The 11,295-nt window shown below is 43.9% G+C and overlaps 1 long non-coding RNA gene across 1 annotated transcript; it reads left to right on the forward strand.

Annotated features, from left to right (window-relative positions):
- The first annotated feature begins 573 nt into the window (after positions 1 to 573).
- On the forward strand, positions 574 to 2,287 carry LOC138681086 (uncharacterized). Its single transcript, XR_011321885.1, has 3 exons — positions 574 to 903; positions 1,001 to 1,151; positions 1,581 to 2,287. It is a non-coding gene; the product is annotated as an uncharacterized lncRNA (long non-coding RNA).
- The last annotated feature ends 9,008 nt before the right edge of the window (positions 2,288 to 11,295 follow it).

An 11,295-nucleotide genomic window follows, 5' to 3' on the forward strand; every position in this document is an offset into this window, starting at 1 on the left:
ATCCGTGCGCTCCCACAAACACTGACATGTCTCCGTGTTTTGAAAACGGACACACGGTCCTTGAAAACACGCTGACATCTGTAGAGATACATTGATTTTAAAGTGTCTACGTGAGTCAGTGTCTCAGGTACGTGATAAAACTGTCACCTCACGTACCGGAGCCACTGACGTGTGAAATGCAATGTCAAATTTTTAAACATTTGTGCTGTAAGGAAACCTCTTAACTCCAACATGGAAGTTGAGCTTAGCCCACCGGCATCAGGGGCTTATCTACCCATTCTGGTATACTGTAGATAAGCCCCCGATGTATCCTCAAAGATGATTAAAAGAGGTTAGATTATACTCACCCAGGGTCGGTACCGGTCCAATGAGCGTGGCGGTCTGGTACAGCCCCTCCCATCTTCTTATGATGACGTCCTCTTGTATTCACGCTGTGGCTCATCTCCCTGGTGAGGGCACAGCAACGTACTGCAGTAATGCAACGTAATGCCCTCAACAGGGCAGACAAAGTACGCCTGCGCAGGAGCCGCAGTGTGAATACAAGAGGACGTCATAACAACAAGATGGGAGAGGATGGACCGGACAGCAACGCCCATCGGTCCGTTACCGCCCCTGTGTCACTATAATCTAACCTCTTTTGATCATCTTAGAGGAAACATGGAGGGCTTATCTACAGTTCCCATTTTGGGGGTGACAGGTTCCCTTTTAGATTACTTATCATTTGGATATAGTATGTAATGACACTATTCTATTCATTGTAGGTTCGCGATATACCTTGTATATGGGATGCCGCTGATGTGTCCTACAAGGACAAATATTTCCGAGACCATTGCTGGACCAAGATTGTGAGGGACCTCTATCCGGAGTGGGATTCCCTGTCCATTGCAAACCAATTGGAAATTGGTAATTATATTGTTACCGATTATTATTAATATTATTATTATTAGAGTTTATGATACATTTACTTTGAAAAATATATATATATTTTTTTGTTTCTTAGAAAAAAATGTCAAGCAGAGATGGAGGTCAGTTCGTGACCGGTACAATAAATTCATCAATACATGTGACCGGAGTGGATCTTCTCCAAGTCGAATAACCTTTCCTTTTTACGATGAACTGCAGTTCCTGCTCACAAGCCGGACTTTGCGGAGGTAGGTTATAAACCACTAATATATATGTAGCCTCATCAATGTTGCCATGTGGTGTAGCACAGTTGACTGCGTATTGAACCCTGTGTCCTGCCGCAGCGTTCAATACACAGCATCCAGAATTTATACCATAGTGAAGAGAGCATTTTCCAAAATCCTGTCTGCGCTATCATTCCAAAGATGGAGTTGTGATAGCTATGGCACTACACCGTGTCTATTTATCTTGTGTTGGCACTTTGACTGCGCAAGATAACTAGCACATTGTTTGGCTAGCATGTTGTGATAACGCATGTGTTAAATCAAAACATGCATTATCAGCACACATGCAAAAAAATTAACTGCGTTTAGGAGTAATCGGCCTTTATGCTGTTCCTAAAATGTTGCTCCTCCGCAGCGGTCATGATTAATAATTTTTTTCCTTTTCTCACACAGGACTGAGGGAAACCTTTCCAACCCGCCTCCTGTGGATGACCACTCCGAAGATGGAGCAGGCACTGATGGAGCAGGCACTTCCTCGGGAGCGGGAGGGACAATTTTTCCATCTCTTACCACAGCTTCTGCTGAGGCCGCATGTCCAGCAGCTGCTGCAGGCACATCAACTGCAGCAGCTGTTGGATCATCTGGTTCGTCAGAAGCTGTGGTAACAGAGAAGAGAGCTCCCTATCTGGTGGCAGGAGAGTCCATTAAAAAAAAAAAAAAATGAGGATAAAACTGAGAAGATGGCCAGTGACACACTTGATTTACTGAAACAATCCTCAAGTGAGGACCAGTGTGACTTTTTTGCATTGACCATTGCCCGAAAGGCACGCTCACTGCCACCGGATAGGCAGTCTCTCTTCATGTCTCTGTGCCAAACATCCCTCACCGCTCTGGAGGACCCTGCTCCAATTGAGTCATACGAGAATGTTTTGACGGGGGTTTTCGGACTCTTTCGCCCACGACCGAAACCCAGTGAACCGCACTATAGAGTGTCTTCCTACACCCAACCGGCACAGAATTTTTCTGGAGGAGGAAACACAAGCCTGGGACCATCAGCAAGTCAATCTTTCATGACTGACACAAGTAGCTCATATGGGTGTTCCCAGGAATACACCTACTTGCATTAAGATGCAATTGTTTTTGAAAAAGTTAGTTCAGTTTTTCATATTGAAAAATTTTTTCTCAAGTGTTTGGAAAAATTTAGTTGCTTGTTAAATAAATTAATGTTGATCAAATGTCATCTCTGATTTTTAGATACTTTACATACTTAGCTGACAGGTGTACGGTGTCATGGCTATATGGGGGCTGGACTATGGGATGGACATAGTGTGATGGCTGTATGCGCACTGGACAATGGGATGGAGAATAATTCTTAGTTAAGAATTTTATATATACAATACTTATTCAATCCAAAAACAACCAAATTAAAATAAGAATTTTTTTATTAACCATAAATAAAAATTACAAATTATTTTGTTCCCCAAAAAAATACAACAAACAAAATTGAATATCGATGTTGAATTCTCTCCTGTGGCCAAAAATCTGCAAAGAAACAAAAATGAATATTAGAAATGTCACACAAAAATACAATAAAACATGTCAGCAGTTATGGGCGCTATAATATGTGTTCAGCCCCTTTCATGTTTTATCTAAAGTATTCTATAATGCTGCCCTTAGTAACACGGCACAACACAAGGGTATCAATAAATAAACCACCAGTCACATCAGAAGGGACTTGCAGGTCCGTGTCCAGCCACTCCAATGTTTAGCCAACGACACCACCCTCCTACTTCCTTCAACGCACTAATCCGGCCTGTTGAGGGCAGAAGTAAGTCCTGCAGTGAGCGAAGGCAAGAAAAGGAGACAGGCCCAGCGCATGCACATCTGCGCACTTTGCTCTATCCTCATCAGGACCAGAAAGTACATCTGCGCAGAAGAGAGGTATCGCAAGAAGGGAGGCGCACAAACTGGACACAGCAAGATGGGATAACATTACAAAACACACACACGGGTATGATGTATCTCCACTGACCCAGGGCCCAAATTATAGAATTCTGTAGATAAGGCATAAAATACAGTGGGCACATCTGGTAGCACACAAAAATGTTTACATTTTCCTGGCGTGTTATAAACATGATATTTCCGGTAAAGCATTTGCCCGTAAAGTATTTGCCCGTAAAGCAGAGCACAGTGGTGATGTCACCGCTCTGCTTTCCGTCCAGCGCACTTACTGCAGGGAAGCTGACGCTGCGGGACGCGACAGGAATGGATTTTTTTTTACAATTATACAATGGTAACTAGGGTAAACATCGGGTTACTAAGCATGGCCCTGCGCTTAGTAACCCGATGTTTACCCTGGTTACTCGGGGACTTCGGCATCATTGGTCACTGGAGAGCGGTCTGTGTGACAGCTCTCCAACGACCACACAGCGACGCTGCAGCGATGGACATCGTTGTCTAGATCGCTGCAGCGTCGCTAAATGTGACGGTACCTTTATTAGTTTGTCAGTGTCTCCGAGACATGTGAAAACTTTCATCACACATACCGGACACACGGACATGTGAAAGAGCCCTAATAACATTCAACCCAAAAATTATTTACTTACCGCAAGGTGATGAGCAGCCTTTCCTCAGCAGAGATGGCCTTCCTCATAAAAGTGTCTTGCAGTGTGAGATGGGGGGAAACTATTGCCAGAAGTCGGTCGAACGCCAGGATTGGCAGACGGCAAAATGAAACAAACTTTTCCGGGTATCTGAAAATGTAAAAAAAAAAAAAATTGTTACATAACATATCATAACATTTGTGGAAAAACATTACTTTGTATTTTCATGAATTTCTACTTACTTCCGCAAATCATTATAAAGCACATAAAAGTGGCCTTTTTGTGTACGTTCTGCAACAAGCGGGTGCACCCACAGTCTTTTCCGTCTTCTCTCCTGCTGCTGCCTCTAAAATAAAAAAAAATACATTTTTTTTACAACACAACACTGTGAAAATTAAGAAAAATCAAGATGTCGGTAAAGCGCTGTAGAATATGTGTAGCGTAAAAAAAAAAAAAAAATGCACTTCAGCTTACCTGCTGTCTATGCATATTCAAGATTTGCAGCAGCAACCCCAGCATAAGTATCCGGTGCGGCCTGCGGACGTGTACCTGCGGCATATTTTGGTAACTTCCACTCATGTTTGCACAAAATGGAGGATGAAAGAAGAAGGGGATGGACAAGGAAATGACATCATTATTTTTTTTTTTTTGTAACTGAAGTTTGTCAAGTTTCCAGAGCTTTATTTAGGTTAAAAACGCAGACAATCTGCACTAAAAAACGCACTAAAAAACGCACTGAAAAACGCACCAAAAACGCACCAAAAACGCACCTGCGTTTTCTGCCATGAGCTGCAGATTTTAGTGCAGAAAAAAAAGCTGGAAAATCTGCAATGTGTGCACATAGCCTAAGAGAGTTGGATGGAGAACAGTAAGGTTGATTCAGGGACAAGTTTAAGAAGAAGAGTCCAGCATTTCAGGGCCTCAGAGATGGAAGTCCCATGAGTATGAGGGAACAGGAGCAGCATGAGAGTGGCAGTGACTAGGTTCAGTGGGAAATCCCGGAACGTCCGACTCATACGGTCTGGAAAAGGTTTGGAAGAGCCACCCTTTATTTCTCCCTTGGAGGGAAAATGGGTGGGGACCCCCACGCAAGAACTAGTTTGGCTAGTGGGTAGCTGTGGTACCGGAGGGTACATTACCGGAACAAGGATTGCCAGGAGAGCAAGGGACATCACAGAGGAAAGGATCTATGATCAGTGAGAATTACCGTGCAATGTCAGTGACTGAACTGAATTTGCTGAGTAAAGTTGTTTTGTCAAAAATGGACTTGGACTCTGTCAATGAGAGTGTGATGACACCAAGAACTGGGACCGGGCAAACTGAGGAGAACTCCAATCTAAAAGTGAGTGACTTGCATTGCACACAAATCACATAGATGGGAAATTGTGTTTTCTTTGTGGGGTGCCAGGGTGTGCCGAAACAGCAGCCCCTTGCCATGACTACCACCCACCCTGGCCATCTCACAGTGGGGCAGAAGTGGCAGGAGGGACACAGAGGAGACAGCAGAGGCAAGAGGTAACTGAGCAGTCTGGAGGGGACAGAGATTTCAAGAGCAGGGCAGAGGAGTCCTGAGTGGGACAGAAGTGGCAAGAGGGATGCAGAGGAGAAAGGAGGGGGAAGAGAAGCCCAGAGAGGCGTCTGGAGGGGACAGAGAAGTCTGGAGGGACACATGATAATCTAAAGGCAAATAAGAGACTGGAGGAGGACAGAGGTGTTTTGAGGACACTGGGGAGTGGTACAGAAAAATAGGTGCACAGAGATGTCTGTAGGGGACAGAAGAATGTTTAGGTGACACAGGTGTCTCAAGAAAGAAAAAGGAGTCTGTAAATGGGAAGAGGAGTTTGAGAAGAAGGGGCGGCATGGTGGCTCAGTGGTTAGCACTGCAGCCTTGCAGCGCTGGAGCCCTGGGTTCAAACCCCACCAAGGACAACATTTGCAAAGAGTTTGTATGTTCTCTCCGTGTTTGCGTAGGTTTCCTCCGGGCACTCCGGTTTCCTCCCACATTCCAAAGACATACTGATAGGGAATTCAGATTGTGAGCCCCATCGGGGACAGTGATGATAATGTGTGCAAAATGTAAAGCGCTGCGGAATATGTTAACGCTATATAAAAATAAAGATTATTATTATTAGAAGACAGAGAATTCTGCATTAAACAGAAGAGTCTTGAGGAGAATAAAGAGGATTTGGGAGAACAGAGAAAATTGGAGAACACAGAGGAGATTGGAGGGGACAGAGTGAAGTTTAGGTGACAGAAGGGTCCAGAAGGGGACCAGGAAGTCCAGAAATTACAGAGATATCTGGAGAGGACAAAGGATCTGGAGGATGCTTAGGTAGATGGATAATCAGATTTTAATTCTCTTTATTTATTTCTCTGATGGATTTGTAGGATTTCCCTTTTTTTCTCTGATGTGTTGCTCACACAAATACCAGGTGATATACTATGATGCTATAACTGTCCGCTTGTCTTCAAGACCGTCACTTCTCAGGTGATATACAAGGACACTATAACTGTCGGCTCATCTTCACTGTCGTCACTGTCCAGGTGATATACTATGACACTATAACTGTCTGCTCGTCTTCGCTGTCATCACTTCCCAGGCTATATACTATGACGCTATAACTGTCTGCTCATCTTCTCTGTCGCCACTTCCCAGGTTATATACTATGACACTATAACTGTCTGCTCATCTTCTCTGTCGCCACTTCCCAGGTTATATACTATGACACTATAACTGTCTGCTCATCTTCTCTGTCGCCACTTCCCAGATGATATACTATGATGCTATAATTGTCTGCTCATCTTCACTGTCGTCACTTCCCAGGTGATATACTATGATGCTATAACGGTCTGCTCGTCTTCACTGTCATCACTTCCCAGGTTATATACTATGACGCTATAACTGCCTGCTCGTCTTCACTGTCGTCACTTCCCAGGTGATATACTATGACGCTATAACTGCCTGCTCGTCTTCACTGTCGTCACTTCCCAGGTGATATACTATGACGCTATAACTGCCTGCTCGTCTTCACTGTCGTCACTGTCCAGGTGATATACTATGACACTATAACGGTCTGCTCGTCTTCGCTGTCATCACTTCCCAGGCTATATACTATGACGCTATAACTGTCTGCTCATCTTCTCTGTCGTCACTTCCCAGGTGATATACTATGACACTATAACTGTCTGCTCATCTTCTCTGTCGCCACTTCCCAGGTGATATACTATGATGCTATAATTGTCTGCTCATCTTCACTGTCGTCACTTCCCAGGTGATATACTATGATGCTATAACGGTCTGCTCGTCTTCACTGTCATCACTTCCCAGGTTATATACTATGACGCTATAACTGCCTGCTCGTCTTCACTGTCGTCACTTCCCAGGTTATATACTATGACGCTATAACTGCCTGCTCGTCTTCACTGTCGTCACTTCCCAGGTGATATACTATGACGCTATAACTGCCTGCTCGTCTTCACTGTCGTCACTTCCCAGGTGATATACTATGACGCTATAACTGTCTGCTCGTCTTCACTGTCTTCACTTCCCAGGTGATATACTATGACGCAATAACTGCCTGCTCGTCTTCACTGTCACCACTTCCCAGGTTATATACTATGATGCTATAACTGCCTGGTCGTCTTCACTGTCGTCACTTCCCAGGTGATATACTATGATGCTATAACTGCCTGCTCGTCTTCACTGTCGTCACTTCCCAGGTTATATACTATGATGCTATAACTGTCCGCTCATCTTTACTGTCGGTAACTTTAGATCAGTGCTCCCCAACTCTGATCCTCAAGAACCACCAACAGGTCAGGTATTCAGGATATCCTTAGTATTGCACAAGTGATGGAATTCTTGCCTTTCCAGGTAATGTAATTACGGTATCACCTGGGCAATGCTAAGGAAATCCTGAAAACATGACCTGGTGGTGGCTCTTGGGGAATGGCGTTGGGGAACACTGCTTTAGATTGTTGCCCTCAGCACATTTGGCAGCAGATCAGCAGTAACTTTCAGCACATTTATGGATCTCTCTTTTCCAGTGACTGTCTGATCCCAGCGTCGTCTTTGGATGCTAAATGTTCTGACTCCCCGGAATAGCTTAGTATGCAAATAGCTGAGAAACACATCAGCATCTTCTGGGCTCTGCTGTATTTGCACATTTTATTTTTTGCAAAGAAAACTAACCACATAATAGACCTGAAATGCATATTCAATGATTTAATAGAAATCTAATGAATCATTATGCCGGGTGGATGTCACTGAGGTGGTAATGGACTCATTATGCGAGTATACGGCAGAGAGTTCTAAACCTTCAACTGTATACTCAAGACACAGCCACATTTATTTATTTCATTTCTTAATGTTCAGCAATAATTCACAGACGTATCTCGGGGATTCAGAAGTTTGGACGTTCTACTTTGCTTTTCTAATAAAGTGAAAAATGGTGCTTTAAGGGGAATTCCACTTTTAGTAACCTCCTTGCCAGGATCATTATTAATGAGGTGACCATGACCTGTGAATCTGGGAAAAAAATGAAAAATTGTAATTATTTGATCTCGAACACTCTGGTGACTTGTGACTGTTTCAACTGTTGGACTTTCATTGACTTCTTGACATGAGAATTTTGGTTATGGGGCTGGCATTGATGTAATCAACATATCATCCAGTAGGAAAAACTTGCAGAAAACTGGTGATCTTTACAATGAGCAGTACAAAAAATATATATATATATATATTTATAAAGGTCTAAAAACAATGCGTTTCGAGGTATCTACATATTACGATAAAAGACAAAGAGTATGAATAGCTCAGGGTGATAAGTTTTAAATAGAACAAAAGGCAGCACAATCAGCTGGAATTAGTGTATGTACAGTAGATACTGGCGAGTAGATGTGATACACAGACAAATGATTAATGCAACATGTTCCCCCGAAAAAATAGAAAAAAGAAGGATATTCGATACACTGAGACACAGGCATAAATCAATAATTCAATACAAAGTATCGTAATTATAGAATCTGTTGGTTTCCAGGTGACACCGATGCTAGAAAATGATTGGTGATAACAAACAATCACCAACCAATCAGGTGGTAGGAGGCAGTGTGATGTAAACACTGGCCATCTTGACAAAGGAGTTGCACATGCGCGTCAACAAGAGGTTGCATGCACTGGAAGGATCCCACCAAAATCACTATAACAAGAACGATTCCACTCAAAACATCACAAATGGCAACTCCAGTCCTTCAGATATTATTATTATTATTATTTATTGTTATAGCGCCAAATATTCCATGGCGCTTTACATGTGAGGAGGGGTGAACATAATAAAAACAAGTACAATAATCTTAAACAATACAAGTCACAACTGGTACAGGAGGAGAGAGGACCCTGCCCGCGAGGGCTCACAATCTACAAGGGATGGGTGAGGATACAGGAGGAGAGAGGACCCTGCCTGCGAAGGCTCACAATCTACAAGGGATGGGTGAGGATACAGTAGGTGAGGATAAAGCTGGTCGTGCAGCGGTTTGGTCGATCGGTTATTACTGCAGGTTGTAGGCTTGTCGGAAGAGGTGGGTCTTCAGGTTCTTTTTGAAGGTTTCGATGGTAGGCGAGAGTCTGATGTGTTGAGGTAGAGGGTTCCAGAGTAGGGGGGGATACGCGAGAGAAATCTTGTATACGATTGTGGGAAGAGGAGATAATAGGGGAGTAGAGAAGGAGATCTTGTGAGGATCGGAGGTTGCGTGTAGGTAAGTACCGGGAGACGAGGTCACAGATGTATGGAGGAGACAGGTTGTGGATGGCTTTGTATGTCATGGTTAGGGTTTTGTACTGGAGTCTCTGGGTAATGGGGAGCCAGTGAAGGGATTGACAGAGGGGAGAGGCCAAGGAATAGCGGGGGGACAGGTGGATTAGTCGGGTAGCAGAGTTTAGAATAGATTGGAGGGGTGCAAGAGTGTTAGAAGGGAGGCCACAGAGCAGGAGGTTGCAGTAGTCAAGGCGAGAGATGATGAGGGCATGGACTAGGCTTTTTGCAGATTCTTGGTTGAGGAATGAACGGATTCGTGAAATATTTATGTGAGATATTGTATATGGCAAATAATTTGTAAAAGTTTTGGTGGCATGAGTTTTTGAGTCATGGACATTGAAATGTCAATGGTGTTTCATTTTTGCCAGCAGAAGTGATCTCCACTTTATGAACTTCCACTAATGACTTTTCTATGTGGCATTGTTACGGTGTTCTGTCAGTGATCACCTTGCAGATCTAAAAATGGCTACGACGTATAGACTTAGTAAATTTATCCCCGTTTACCAGATCGGAGGCATTTGCTCTGCTTGCCACCCTTTAACCCCTGTAAAGGGATCTGAACTTATACAGGGGTCCCTAGGTTGGCACCACAGAGTCAACTGATGGTCTATGGTGCAGGTTCACCGAAGTAGTCAGGTACTAGTGTCAGAACCAGTCAAGGTTCAAAATCAGAAAGCAGAAACGAGCCGAGGTCGTATTACCTGATGAAGATATTGTTATGCTATCAAAATACATTGTGGAGTTCGAAGGGTTAATAAGGATTTGTTAACCAGATTGCTGTCCCTATAATTATCCCTTATCTCAGTGTTCCATAGACCGCTACAACTTTTTCTCCTTCATCATTCTATATGCCTCCTCCTGAGGGTTTGCAGCAGGAGCAGATACGAGCATAGTCAATTCCATTGAGAAGCTTAAGGACCTGCGGTGCCCGGGCAATGCTGGATCCACACTTCCCAACTTAAGGACCTGCGGTGATGCGTATCCCTGTTGTGAATTCTGTGGCTAAGCTCCCTCCTGTGGTCGTGAGTGGTACTTCGGCTGGTTCTGTCTATGAGCTTCCTTTGGTGGATGAGAGTGGTACTGCGGCTTCTGAGTTTCCTTCCTCAGGTGATGAGGTTAAGTCGTTAGGTGCTGCTCTATTTAACTCCACCTAGTGCTTTGATCCTGGCCTCCAGTCAATGTTCTAGTATTGGTCTTGCTTTCTCCTGGATCGTTCCTGTGGCTTGTCTATCCTGCATAAGCTAAGTTTTGCTTGTGTTATTTTTGTTTGCTATTTTTTCTGTCCAGCTTGCTATATCGGTTTTTCTTGCTTGCTGGAAGCTCTGGGACGCAGAGGGAGCACCTCCGTACCGTTAGTCGGTGCGGAGGGTCTTTTTGCCCCCTCTGCGTGGTTGTTTGTAGGGTTTTGTGTTGACCGCAAAGCAATCTTTCCTATCTTTGGTCTGTTCAGTAAGTTGGGCCTCACTTTGCTAAATCTATTTAATCTCTGCGTTTGTATTTTCATCTCAACTCACAGTCATTATATGTGGGGGGCTGCCTTTTCCTTTGGGGTATTTCTCTGAGGCAAGCTAGGCTTATTTTTCTTTCTTAGGGCTAGCTAGTTTCTCTGGCTGTGCTGGAGGCGCATAGGACTGGTCAGGAGCGCTCCACGGCTACCTCTAGTGTGGTTGGATAGGATTAGGGATTGCGGTCAGCAGAGTTCCCACGTCTCAGAGCTCGTCCTATGTTTTTGGTAATTGTCAGGTCACTTTG

The sequence above is a fragment of the Ranitomeya imitator genome, chromosome 5 (assembly GCF_032444005.1).
Source record: "Ranitomeya imitator isolate aRanImi1 chromosome 5, aRanImi1.pri, whole genome shotgun sequence".
Taxonomy (NCBI): Eukaryota; Metazoa; Chordata; class Amphibia; order Anura; family Dendrobatidae; genus Ranitomeya; species Ranitomeya imitator.